The sequence below is a fragment of the Felis catus genome, chromosome A3, assembly GCF_018350175.1.
Source record: "Felis catus isolate Fca126 chromosome A3, F.catus_Fca126_mat1.0, whole genome shotgun sequence".
Classification (NCBI taxonomy): domain Eukaryota; kingdom Metazoa; phylum Chordata; class Mammalia; order Carnivora; family Felidae; genus Felis; species Felis catus.
The window spans coordinates 95,845,160-95,858,893 of NC_058370.1; the positions used below are offsets into that span (position 1 = coordinate 95,845,160).

The 13,734-nt window shown below is 38.0% G+C and overlaps 1 protein-coding gene across 6 annotated transcripts in view; it reads left to right on the top strand.

Moving 5' to 3' along the window:
- CTNNA2 (catenin alpha 2) overlaps positions 1 to 13,734 on the top strand; it is a 1,116,872-nt gene that overhangs the window by 948,210 nt on the left and 154,928 nt on the right. The window lies entirely within an intron of this gene.

Here is a 13,734-nt window from a genome sequence, read left to right on the forward strand (position 1 = left end):
GTCTTGGACCCCAGAGAATGCCATTTACTTATGTCTTTGCATGTGCCTTTGTGATATGTATCTGATAATTTTATGCTAGTCAGATCTCCCATTTGGATAAGGTGGCAACATCCAGCAAGTTGTAAGTCCCTGAGATGGCATTTCTGCCGTTCTTTTCCGTACATTTCCTGCAGAAATCTTTTAAATCATGTTCACAATAAGGCTTAAAATTACTGCTTTCTCAAGGAAAGGGGATATAATCCAGGGGGTTTATAAACTGCATTTGATAGAAATCTTTGGAGAGAAAATAAAAATCAGTTCATTTTAATGATTGGCAATCAAAAAAGATAAACCGTCATTAAATTCTAAGAAGACCTGGTATATTGAGTCTGAAAAAAAAAAGCCCACATAAACTACCTTATAGATGCAGAGCTGAATAATGTATTGTAGGTTCTTTCTTTTTCAGTCAATCATCCTGAACATATTAGCCCCAGGTTGCTGGAAATCAAAATAATGGCATGGTGATTGTTAAGGGACCATGTTATATAAGGATGTTCTGATATTTAAATGAATACTTCACTTCTTGTTTCTGAAAGTGAATGTTGGTAAGTTGGTTTTGAATATGTTTTGAATATTTTAATAGAACTGGATTCTATCGAGGAGGAAATAAAAGTATCTCTGTGGTAGGTGCCACAGTTCTACTCCTTGGTTGTAAACCTTCCCAGTAGCATCAGCTCAAAACATATTCCCATTGAAATAAATTTTATTTTAATGTTCTAACATGCTGATTATGGAAAGATAGTGTAGGAATTCAACCTAAGGGCTCGGTCTGGCAGGGAGAAAAATGTAGCCTGTGTTTTTTTTGTTAAAAAATAAAAAAAAAAGGTTATCTGTTGTGGGAGACAAATTAGCACTAATCGAATATAGGGTCTAAGAGGAGACCAAATGTGAGGTCACACAGGCCCCAAGGTCTTCTTAGAAGTGACTCATGACTCATTTCAAGTGACAGGGAACAGGTCTAGGGAGACCAGAGAGAGAGAATGTGAATGAGGCCTAGGTTCAAGTTAACCTTTTTGATATCTATGAAAAATTACTAAGCAGAATAATCACATGAACAATCACATAAAATGCTGTCTTTACTTAACTGAATCAAGTGCTTTGAGATCCTCACGCAGTAGCCATTTCTGGAGATGTAAATTCGAATGACAATTACAAATCAGTTTCATCTTGTCATCAAATCGGACCATAGAAGAATTGTGTAAGTTATTTGAAAGTAGTTGAATTCCTAATTTAAAGCTTTCGATTTGGGGTTGGCAAATGTTTTCTAACTGGATCACAAATATTTTAAGCCTTGCGGCTGCACAGCTGTCTACCACAGGTATTCAACTTCACTGTTTTAGTACAAAAGCAGCCACAAACAATATGTGAATTATTGAGTGTGACTGTGTTGCAATAGCACATTATTTGTGGACACTGAAATTTAGACTTCATGTAATTTTCACGTGTCACAAAATATTCCTTTGATTTTTTTCAACCATTTAAGAAAATGTAAAACCATTCTTAGTTTTCGAGATCATACAAAAACAGACTGTTGATCAGATTTGACCAGCCAGCAGTAATTTGCCAACCGTTGTGTTAGATAATTCAAGGTAATTACTAATTCAAGCTGTTTTCCACAATAGTGTAAATATTTTCCTGTAGTTTCTTTCAAAAATAATTTCTAAAAAAAAGTGTGATTTTTTTTAAGGGACAGCTTGTTATCCCCCCCAAAATACTTGGCCATCAACAATTCTTTCTTTCTTTGCCACCAGCCTGATTTGTCAGGAGTAAGTGCTACTACTCTGTGCTATGTTCTCTGAAATTTCAATACTAGAAACATATTTATTTGGTTTCATGTTAAAATGCAAATATCATGTTTTCCAATGAACTTCTCCTAAAGGTACAATAGAAAGAATGGACACCCTGAATCTAGGAGCATACCTTCAGGCTGGCGACTGACAGCTAAATTTTCTCTGAAATCTAGTGTTTTATCTTAAAATATTATGTTATTTCTGCATTCTATTTTGCTATATATCTATGTTTAGTTTAACATACACAACCTGACTAATTTACTTCCTCTACCCACAACCTTTGAATAATTATCCAGTACTCCTAGACTTCTTGGATCAGCATACCCCAGAGGGCTGGACACACTACAGGCTGAGAAATGCAGCATTGACTCAAACCGGCTGTGCATCGGTCTGAATGCAGTGGTTCTCTGAGCATGCTTTCTTTAATGGTGAAAGGAGAAGTACATATGAGAATCCTGCTTCTCTTATATGGTGACCAGAATGGCCCAAGTCCCTAACTCAAGGTGGTAGGATGGCATGATCAAGATCTTTGAAGACAGATGACATGGGTTTAAATTTTGACCATTCCATGTATAGGTGGGCTAACTACTGAATTAAGTTTCCTTGTCTGAAAAATGAAGGAAGATTACTTATGGTTCTTTGGTTATAAGCCAGAGACTCTGGCTAATATAATCCAAGGAGGATAAAGTAGATGGCTACTGGAAGGCATACAGAAATAAAGGAAATATTAAAATACCTGATTGAAGGAAGATAGAAACCAGAGAAACAGGCAATCACTGTTCCAAGGCTGATGCTGTGAATAAGGAGCCATCTATCTCCATCTGCCTGGGACAGACTTGGTTTATACCTGCTGTGTTGGCATAGTTATTCAAAGCTCCCTTTTCACTCTTCAAAGTAACTTTGTTTACAAGGCAAATTACACTGTCACCCTAAAGGACTCAATAGTTTAATATCACTTGGAACTGAGAGTTGGTTTTGATCTTCCTTAAACACTTCAAAACCTGGTTTTGTTCACTGCTGCCCAAACCAATCCTTGTACTCCAGTATCAAATCTAGATTGTTCCAGAGCCACCTAGTAGGTTCTGGTTGAACTATCCACTAGGAGTGAAGAGATTTCAGGTCTCACTCAAGTCACTCTGCTCCTGCTAGTCTGGGAAAGGGATTAGACAGGAGAGTTCCATTGTATTTTGACATTTGCCATTATCCCTGACACTCCTTAGTCTGTCACCCTCCAGAGTTACCTTCTTTGGTTAAATCTTCATACTGTCACAGGAGATGGCATTCTGAAACACGTTTCTCTCTCAAATCCTCTTTGACTGCCCATTTAGTTAGAAGGAGAATAAAATTTAGCTTGACAAACAAAACCCTTGAAGGCCTAGCTTTTCTTTTTATCTGTATCTTTCTTCACATCCCTCCCTGTACCCTATCCTGTTGATTTAGCTACTTGCAGTCCCTCTGCTGTGCCAAACACTCAGGTTTTTATGGCTGGGCACATACTGTTCCCTCTGCCCAAAATGTTTTGTACAGTAGCAATGGGCTGATTTTTCTTTCCAGGGGTTGGGAAGCAGTTCCCTGAGTTCCTTCCAGGGAAGCAGGGGTTGGCTTTCTTCTCTAGCCCTCCTTTCTCTTCTAAGTTAGTTATTACTTTATCTTGATCCCATAATTCCCTAAGTACACTTCAATCCTAAAATTTAAGTCCATGAATTTTATTTAATAGTTTTCTTGTCTGACTCCCTCACTAGGTTATTGGCTTCTTGGAGACAGAGACCATAACTTTCACCTTTGCAAAAGTGGAATAGTCTGTAGCACCTTTGCAAAAGTGGAATAGTCTGTAGCAGTGGAATAGTCTGTAGCAGTGAATGAATAAACAGACTACATGAGAAAGGAGGGTTATCTATGGAAGAAAAAAAAATGTAACCCTGCAGATAATGGCAATCGTGACTTCAGTAAGACAGGAAACTATATAGAAGAGATTCTGATTTTATCTACATTTATGTGAGATCAAATCAGTGTGAGTCTTTATGTCTCAGTGACAGCTGCCTATTCCACCATGGTGAAAAAAGGGGTTTTCTGTAGCTAGAAAAGAAGGTTTTACTTTGTTGTCATCAATGAACATTTCTTATTTTCTGAGTACAGGTGTTACCACAATGGTCAGCATCTCTGGTTTCTCTAGGAACTCTCTTAGTTAAATTGAATACAGCTCAGAGTACCCAGAGAGCTTACAGAATAGAAATTAGTGATCATTGACTAATTGTGGATGGCTTATGTAGTCCAGGAAGATTGAACATATTTAAATGATGAACATATTTAAATGAATTTTAAAAATAGTCAGAAGGTGGACTTCCCAACCCATGGACTTTTTAGGTGGATGCTCTCAAAAAGCTAAAAAAGATTAAGTGGGTTATTTGTGAGTGTATAGTGGATCCACTGGGTTCCTCATGATCAGTACTCTTATGGGAGTCAGTTGGACCATGCAAATCTATTTGTAGTATAGCCTCTCTTTAGAAAGAACATCTAGTCTATTGTTTGTTTGCACATCTGTCTCCTCTACTAGATAAATAATTTTATGTACATTTGAATTCTTGGTTTCTAACACAGAACCTGGCACATTGTGATCACTGAGTTGTTGCTGAATGAATAGACAGACATGTGAAGGAAAAAAAAAATCAGAATGAGTCAAAATAGAGTATGGCCATCAAAAAAGTTTTGTGATCCAAGACAGTGTTCACAAAAGTGAAGTTTCTACTCAGAGGGGCTTTAGACCCGTTTAATTCTGCCCCAAAAGGACAAGAACAGGAGGGTTGAAATGAATTAGTCGCCCTCCATGTTAAGAGAAACACTGAAAAGTAGGGAATTTTTTAGAGAAGAATGTCTAGGAGAGTGACAGTCTTGGAAAACACAAGAAACACAATTTAAAAAACTGGGGCAGTAGTGAAAAATAGGATGTCTACAGAGAGTTCAACTAAAAGTCTACAACAATATGAAGTGAGAACAAAAGGGAAAGTCCCTGGAACAGAAGGCACACAGTCCATACCAGGAAGTCTGGGTGGTTGTGGACCACAGATCAAACGAGCGTCAACTGGACTAGAAACTGACTCCAAAGACATTCACCAGAACATTAACAGTGGCTATCCCTGATGATGGGAGATATGGTTTGTTGTTGTTGTTGTTGTTGTTGTTTGTGTTTGTTTGTTTTGTTTCAAATTCTTCAGTAATGATTTAGCATTAGATGTGTGTGTGGGGGGTACTATGCATAGGTTTGTTTTTCTTTATTAAAAACAAAACAGAAGAAACAGGGAATTCCTTGTGTGAAAAAGACTTAGGGGTAGGGGAGCAGTTGGGAGAATTATTTCCAAATATTTATTGGGTCATGATGTGGAAAAGAGATTAAAATTATTCTGCATGGTTTAGTTAGGACCACTTAAGGAAAAGCTAGAGGAAAATGCATTTTAGCTCATAGTAAGTATGTATTATGGTTCTGTAATGTTAAAAGATACTTTCTAATAAAAGGCAACTTCATGACTCTTGTATAATAAAAGTGAACATGTGTTAAAAATTTCCTTAATTCATTAATGAGGGAACTGGTGTGATGTTACAACCAGTTCAAAGGCAAATCCAAAGAGCAAACAAATTTAGATTTGTAAAATAGCTCCCTTTGAATCAGAATCAGGTAAGGCATAATTTTCCACTGAATCACAAAATTTTCCCTAGAGTCTTCCTTTTTGATTAAAAATAGTGTCAAAGAGAGATTATACTTGATTAGCACTTATGGAATGTGGTGCCTCCTGGTACTGTGTATTGTTTTCCAGTATAGATGATCTAGAAGTGACTGAATGATTATATGCTGGGTATATTGTAGAAACCACTTATTCATATGATAGTTTGTTTGCCTAAGTGACTATTAAGATACCTAACAACCCTGGGGCACCTGAGTGACTCAGTATCTTAAGTGACTGACTTCAGCTCAGGCCATGATCTTGTGGTCTGTGAGTTTGAGCCCTGTGTCAGGCTCTGTACTAACAGCTCAGAGCCTGCAGCCTGCTTTGGATTCTGTGTCTCCCTCTGTGTCTGCCCCAATCCTGATCATGCTCTGTATTCTCTTTCTCTTGAAAATAAATAAATAGTAAAAAATCTTAAAAAAAAAAAAAAGATACCTAGCAACTCTCAATTTCTAAGATCTTACCTCACCATCTAAGGAGCCAGATCCTGAATCAGAAGCAGTCAGATCCTGAAGAAGAATCGCTTATAGCTAGGTCCTTTTATAAATTCAAGTTCTTTGTAATACAACCCAACTTCTCTTTCCCAACTAATGCAGTTTTCCCTGTTTTATACCAAGCCTTGAGAGTCTACCTGGGCTTTGAATTCTAGCTCTTACTTCTGGGTCTGACTTTTTGGGTCTGACTTTTACCAACCAACATCTTTTTCTGTCTTAGTACTTTCGACTCAGAAAAAAATAAGTGTAGAGAATAACAATATGCATTGGGGCGCCTGGGTGGCTTCGTCAGCTAAATGTTTGACTTTGGCTCAGTTCATGATCTCAAAGTTGGCAAATTAGAGCCCCGCTTCAGGCTCTCTGCTGTCAGCACAAAATCCACTTTGGATCCTCTGTCCCCCTCTCTGTCTGCCCCTCCCCAACTCAATCTGGATCTCTCTTTCTCTCTCAAAATAAATAAATAAACTTAAAAAAATAACAGTATGTGGACTGCTATAGGTTAGTGTAGCTTCTTCCCTCCACAGAAAAAGAAAAGTTGAGGGGAAAAAAGAAAGAAATGTCCCAGTACCTCAGAATATGGCCTTATTTGGAAGTAGCATCAATGCCTCTGTAATTAGTTACATGAGGTCATAGTGGAGTAGGGTGGGCACCTAATCCGACATGCTCGTTGTTGTTAGAAGGTGCCCGTGTGAAGACAGTGACACACAGGGAGAATGCCAAGTGAAAATGAAGGCAGAGATTGAGGTAACACAGCCACAAACCCAGGGTTGCCAAAGATTGTGGGCAAACCACCAGAAACACAGAAGGATTCCCTTGCAGGAGACCATGGCCCCACCGACAGGATTTTGGACTTCTAGCCTCCAGAGCTGTGAAACAAATTTCTGGTTGTTTAAGCCATCCAGCTTGCAATGCTTTGTTACAGCTGCCCTAGGAAACTAATACAGGGACCCAGCAAACTTCCCTGCCATGAGCTGGCTCTGTACCTCATTCTAAATGTGTACATCATTCTATGTGTGTGTTGTACACATACATTACCTGCCAAATATGAGGCACTCAACAAATAGTAGTTCTTCCTCACCATTTTTTAAATCTTAGTTCCTTTAATTCATAAATGAAGTGACTATAGTGCCCTATTATGCAAGAGCATCAATTGGAATCACAGCTGAGTTTAAATCCCAGCTCCATAACTAGCTAGTTTTTCTCTCTGAGCTTTAGTCTTCATATATATAAACTGGATGATAAAACCGTCTTTCTGCTCAGAGTAAAGATGAAAAGCCATGGCTGCAGATCATTTGTGACATGGTAAGCACCCAGTACTTAGTAACTCATAATTTTATTCTTCCTGCGTGATTATTCTTATTATATTAGTTCTTCATGACTTTCGTTGCTGCTGGAGTTTTTAATTGTTACATTTGCTCAAACAATTGAATTGATGATCATTGCATATAAATTATAAAAATCTGACTTACTTTAAAATTCTCTTTATATCCTGGATGTTTTGAGGCCTGAAAAATTAGCACTTCCCACTTTTATTTTAAAATTGTTACTAATTTTAGAGGACTATTAATCCCCCATGTTTATGACTCACCAATTCATCATCAACACGATACCTTTTAAAGCAATATGTGAGTCAGGAGAAACATGAACCAAGCACCTCAGAGTAAGTATTTGGGGGTGGGGAGATGATTGTATTGGAGGTGGAGGAAGGGTGTCTAGGTTTATTTTTCTTCTGAAAAGCGGAGGCTAAAAAGTTTTGCTGAATTAAAGATATTTGTGCATGTGTTTGGAGTTTGATTCATTAATTTTCATTGTATTTTAAACTCAGTTTTTTCAAGCTTTCCTCGCTTTACTGTCACTGGATCTATCAGCAGAAATGCCAAACAACACTGCCATGGCCTTAATTGTTTTTGATTTATTTAGCTTTTCTCTCTCCCTGCCATCATTACCTAAACAGTTAATTCTATATATGTGTCTATCAGAGATAGTGCAAATGGTTCTGGAAATTACCCTAGCTGAGAACTTTACCAGACTGTAGATGCCTCCAGGGCAAAAGCCTCTGAGCCAGTGACAGGAATTACAGAAAGGACCATTTTAAATATATAATTTGAAAAAAATCACTGACTGTGGGCATATAGAGTAAAATCAGTCTTATTTACCTCCATCTTAACTGAATATATTCATTTAAGTGAAGGAAGATGATCCCATGTCATACAGAAAAAGATATATTGACTCTATAAGAGGTAATAAGTTTATAAATATAAATATAAGTAATTATTTTAATTTAATTAATTTTAATTTAATTATTTTAAGAATATGCAATTTTCCTTTTTAAATGTGAACACCCAAAGCAGTTTAATTTAACTGTCAGAAACATTTATTCAGGAGTGCCTGGGTAGCTCAGTCAGCTAAGCATCCGACTCTTGATTTTGGCTTAGGTCATGATCTCACTGTTCATGAGTTTGAGCCCCACATTGGCTATCTGCTGCCAGTACAGTGTCCGCTTCGGATGCTCTGACCCCTCTCTCTCTCTGCCCCTTCCCACTCATTCTCTCTCTCTCTCTCTCTCTCTCTCTCTCTCTCTTGCTCTCTCTCAAAAATAAATAAACATTAAAAAAGAAATATTTATTCAAATTAAATCCATATTGCCCATACCCCACTCTTCTATAAGTAATGCCGCTAGGAATTAGGGAAGATCCACAGGAATGTCATTTCCTACCTCCTTTTCATCACCTTTTTCCCTCCTAAGGCAAACATGTGCTGACTGTTGATCCATACCTTCAGGTAGCAAATTCTATAGCTGTGGAAGCCTAAAGAATGGAGCCCGGTAGTAAGCTCTGGAAGTAAATCTCTCTTTAAGCACTTAAAGAGTGGAGTTGGAAGGCAGAAGGCCACGGGGAATGGCTCCCCACTAAGTTACTATGTGCATACACAGCAGAGTGAAGAGAATCCATGGGTGGGGGTGTGGTTAAATGTTTATACCCACTTAGGTATTCTTGTGTGCATGAATGTACATGTGCAGTGCTGAGAACTAGGGTACATGACTTTGTCATTCACCAGGCACACACTGAACAGCTAAACTGTGTGAGGCACAGGAGAGTTGAAGACAGTAAGGAAATTCTCCTTTGAAACTGATTTTCTGAAATACCAAATTAGCCATATTTCTGTGTGGGAGATGAATCTACCTGTAATGGGGATAGGAAGACAAGAAGCTAGTTCCCTTCATAGCTCCAGAAATCTCAAAGAGAATCTTTTTCATGGTCAATATCAATATCAATATCCCCTCTTTCTTGAGCTCTATATCTACTGAACAGTATGGCTGTGCCCATGGGGAGAGATCATACAGAATTCCCCATGGCAAAAGATGAGCTTTCTTCTGTTTCTCCTAGTACGCTGAAACGGCTGGTTGTAGGCAGAATTCTGAGATGGAACTCAAGATTTCTGTTCCCTGGTATGTATACCCTGTATAATGCCCTCCTACTGAGTGTGGGAAGGACTTATGAATATAATTTGGTAGTCACTCCTTTGATTATGTTATGCTATCATGTCATATAAAACTCCATCTGAGCAGAAAGTAAGAGAGACAGAGACTGACTCTCTTGCTGGTCTTAAAGGAACATGTACGGAGAGGGCCATAGAACAGAAAATATTGGGAGACCTCTAAGAGCTAAGAATGGCCCCTGGTTGACAGCCACCAAAAAAGTGAAAAGAAAGTGTAGAAAGTGTATACTTTTAAAAGTATAGAACCTTAGTTTTACAAATGGAAGGAATCGAATTCTGCCAAAAACTAGTGAGCATGGAATAGGCCTCAGATGGGATCAGACCCCAACTGATACATTAATTTCAGCCAGGTGAAACCCTGAGCAGAGAGACCACCTGCCCTGTGGTGAACTCCTAACCTATGGAAACTGTTAGATAATCAATATGTGATACTTTAAGCCACTATTTTTGTGCTTATTTGTTATGCACAAAATGATTTCCAGGTATGGGATATCCAGTCTGAGTAAATTGATAAGCAAGAAGAACGTACTGTGTACAACCATATCACCAAATTATCTTTGTTCAGGTAATTCACAAAATATTTCTCCCCTTCCTATTAGCATAGCCATTCACAAAGCAGTGGCAGGCTTTATTGGTTGGACATTGCTATGGTCTACATGACTTCATAGATTAGTCTCCCTGAGCTTTTGCCGACTTAGTAGAGCAATTATTTTGTGTAATAACTTGTGACTGACAAATACCTATTGTTCCATACTTTTGTTAGATGTCCTAATAAGTTATTTTCAGAAGGCAAATTACAAGCTCATATTTTTCCCCCTCAAAAAGAACCTTGATCTTGAAGCTTCTCTTTTCTCATGCCGCTCCCACCTTTCCCCCAAATGTGTATTCTAAGGGATTCTTTCAGTATATTGCTTATTTAGAGTGAATGTATAGAGATGCTTTTTTATGTGGGTGGGGAAGAGAAGACCATCTAGTAAAAATTTCCTGTTGATTTCCCATCTAAGTGGATCTTACTCAGATAAATGGACATTGCTGAGGACACTCTGATATGCCTGCTGACATTTCAACACCCCATACCCCATGCCTCATCTCTCTCTTAAGTGGGAAAATGTTTTCACTGACTTCTTGATGTATTTGAATTAATGTTTTCCACAGCATTCCGTATATGTCTATAGATTTGTAGGTATGAATTTTATGTATGTAACACTTTTCTTGCTAAATAGCAAGTTTCTTTTGTTTATTTTTTGATGTTGTTGTTTTGTTTTGTTTTGTTTTATCTCTTGGGGCGGTGGTGAGGAGAATTGGCTTCTGACTTATGGACCTATATTTACAGCTGTCTGAAGCATATAAATTCACATGTTAAAGGAACACCTTTCCAATCTTTCAGGCCACTCAGTCAGTTTACATTAAGACATAAGCCAAAAACTCCTAAAATAAAGGTGTCCATCAAGCAGAAAGTTATGTGATTTTTTAATTGCCTTCTCTGTACATTGAGTGATGTCTATGTGGAACAATTTTTTAAGAGTGCTGAGAAGGACTGCCTCCCAAATAGTTTCCTTTTCTCTTTACTGATAGCCAATATTCTCTGATTATATAATGATTCCTCTGACTCCTGTAAAATTGGAAGTAAGTGTGGGGAAGGTATAACCCAGTATAAACTCGGTTTGAGAAACTAAACCAAGTCACCATATTTTACAACTATAAAGGGCACAGTTCTTACATTATTCTATGTGAATAGTGCCCCCTGGTGCTGTGAACCATCTATGCTGCAATGAATTTAACAGATATAATCTCAGGATAGTTTTTTTTTTTTTCTTTAAAGTAGTTTGCACATTAATCTAGTTTAAAAAAATCATATGATTCAGTTGACTTCTATCAATCTTCATGTTTTCATGGAAATGATATTATCAGTTCATCTCTTGAGAGTACGGTTGAAAGAGGATATATGGGAATGGACTCCAGGAGAAAATACAGGAAGAAGAGAAAAGTTTACCTTTTTCACCTTTTCTTGAGAACTCTCCAACTACTCCATTCAACATCTCTCCACCATTATCTACCCACTCTTCCATCCATCCATTATTTATCCATCCATCTACTCACGCATCCACCACCCAGCCATTCATCCTTCATCCCTTCCTCTATATATCCACTGATCCAAGAAATAATGGCTAAGTGTCTGTCATTTGCCAAACATTAATGAGTGATTCAGTAGCCATTGTGAATTTCTTTACATAATACCTCAATGTTGCAGAGGGAAGGAGAACTATTAAAACTTGACCATTGCCTGTCATTTAAAGATTAGAGACTGAGCTGCCAAACCTTTGAAAATACATCCAAACCTTTGAAAATAGCTTTTGCAATTGTGCCTCCTACTCCTTATTTCTTCATAGGATAATGAAAGGGTCCCAGACTCAGTGCTATGGGGCGCAAGTGCACGAACTATAGCCACAAGGTATGCAATGTGGCATTCCTACACACTTCAGGAGCTTTGTCTTACAATATAAATTTGTTTGTATCTTTTCCCTTCATAAGCTACTTTCCACTAAAACTTAAAGTTTATTCTCTGCTCCAGGAGGCTTATTTTATAACAAGGTTAGATAATTTTTCTCTCTTCTTTTTCTCTTATTTATTTATTTATTTATTTATTTATTTATTTATAGGTAAGAGGAGTGAATGTCTATATTCTGAGTCAGATTCATTTTGATTCCTTCTCTCCAAGATGAATTCAAATGTAATGAATCTCATAAGCCAGACAGGGATTCTTGTTAAATACCACATCCTCTATTTCAGTTTAGTCTTCTACTTAATGGAAAACTGAATAGGTCCAAAGATTGCAATTCCTGCTTTATTTGGAGTAATGCCGATATAAAGATCAATTACATCTTGATTATTATATCCCTTACACACTTGATTGCTTTGGCCAGTATTAGTCCCATTATTTGAAGCAATCAGAATGCTTTCACCATCTCAGAAAGAGAATAACTTGGTTCTGCACAATCAAAAATATGTCATTGTTACTCTCCCCTTCTGAAAGATAGAGCCATATTCTTTTGACCAGATAACTGAAATGAGAAAACCTGACATTGTGTTATTAACTAATCCCCTAGGCATTTGCTATAGAATTAAGTATGACACATTGAAAGACGTAGTTAGAGAACTGCTTTAGTTCTCTGCCAGCTCAAGAACATAAACAATATGAACCGGGGCTAGAAACTCCCTAAAGAATTGATGGGAGAAAAATTCATTAAATAAGGTAAAATGGGGGGGGGGGGGACTGCAATATCATCCATTTAAAATGCTCTCATAAAGTTGTATCTTGGTGTCTCCAAGAAAGCAGCCCTAAGTCAAGGGTTTGGGTGTTAGGGATTTATTATGAAAGTGCTTTCAGTAGGAACCCCTAAGGGAGTGGTGAAAGCAGAACAAGAGAGCACAAAAGGGCAAGCAAACGTGTACAGCCCGGCCCTGAAAGAAACCTCTGAAGCATGTTACACCAGACTATCCCTAGAGGGTTATAGGTGCCAACCATATAGAAGATGAGTGAAGAACACATCACACTTGGAAAGGAATCTGTGGTGACTTGGATGGGGTACCACCAATGTCCACTGCACTCAAGTACTGAACTCAAGACTGGAGAGCTTTGTTAGAGGTTGGTTTCTGTGAAATCGTCTGTTTTGTCAAAACTCATTTTCTTCTGGGGCCCTTTAGAATAGTAGTACAAAAGAAAGCATGTCTGTGGAGTTGGAGACACCTAGGTTTGAATCCTAACCCATCATTTACTAGCAAAGAGGAAATGGTCTGCCTAGAGTAAATTGCACTACCCCCAAATACACACATAAGCAAAAGAGCAGTGCCCCTTCTCAGGCACATCTGTTTCCTGTGATGGTTGACATTTGGAACTTTTCCACCATAAGTCATTTAAACCTTAGTTTTTGACTTCTCTCCTCCAGGGATATTTTAATTTTCAAACTTATTTCACATTGCAAAATGATGGGATTTAACCCAATTTAAAAGGATTCCTGGCATCAGAGAAATGGTTACAGCATGCTTATTTGTGGAAACAGAATGTCCTTCGTCTTCCCAGAATCCTCTCTGCAGATGCATCTGCCCACTCAGCCTGCCCACAATGCTGGCCCCGTTTTTACACCCCCTTGGAAGAAAATTCTCCAAGGAAGCCCAAACTCAAAGACAAATTAC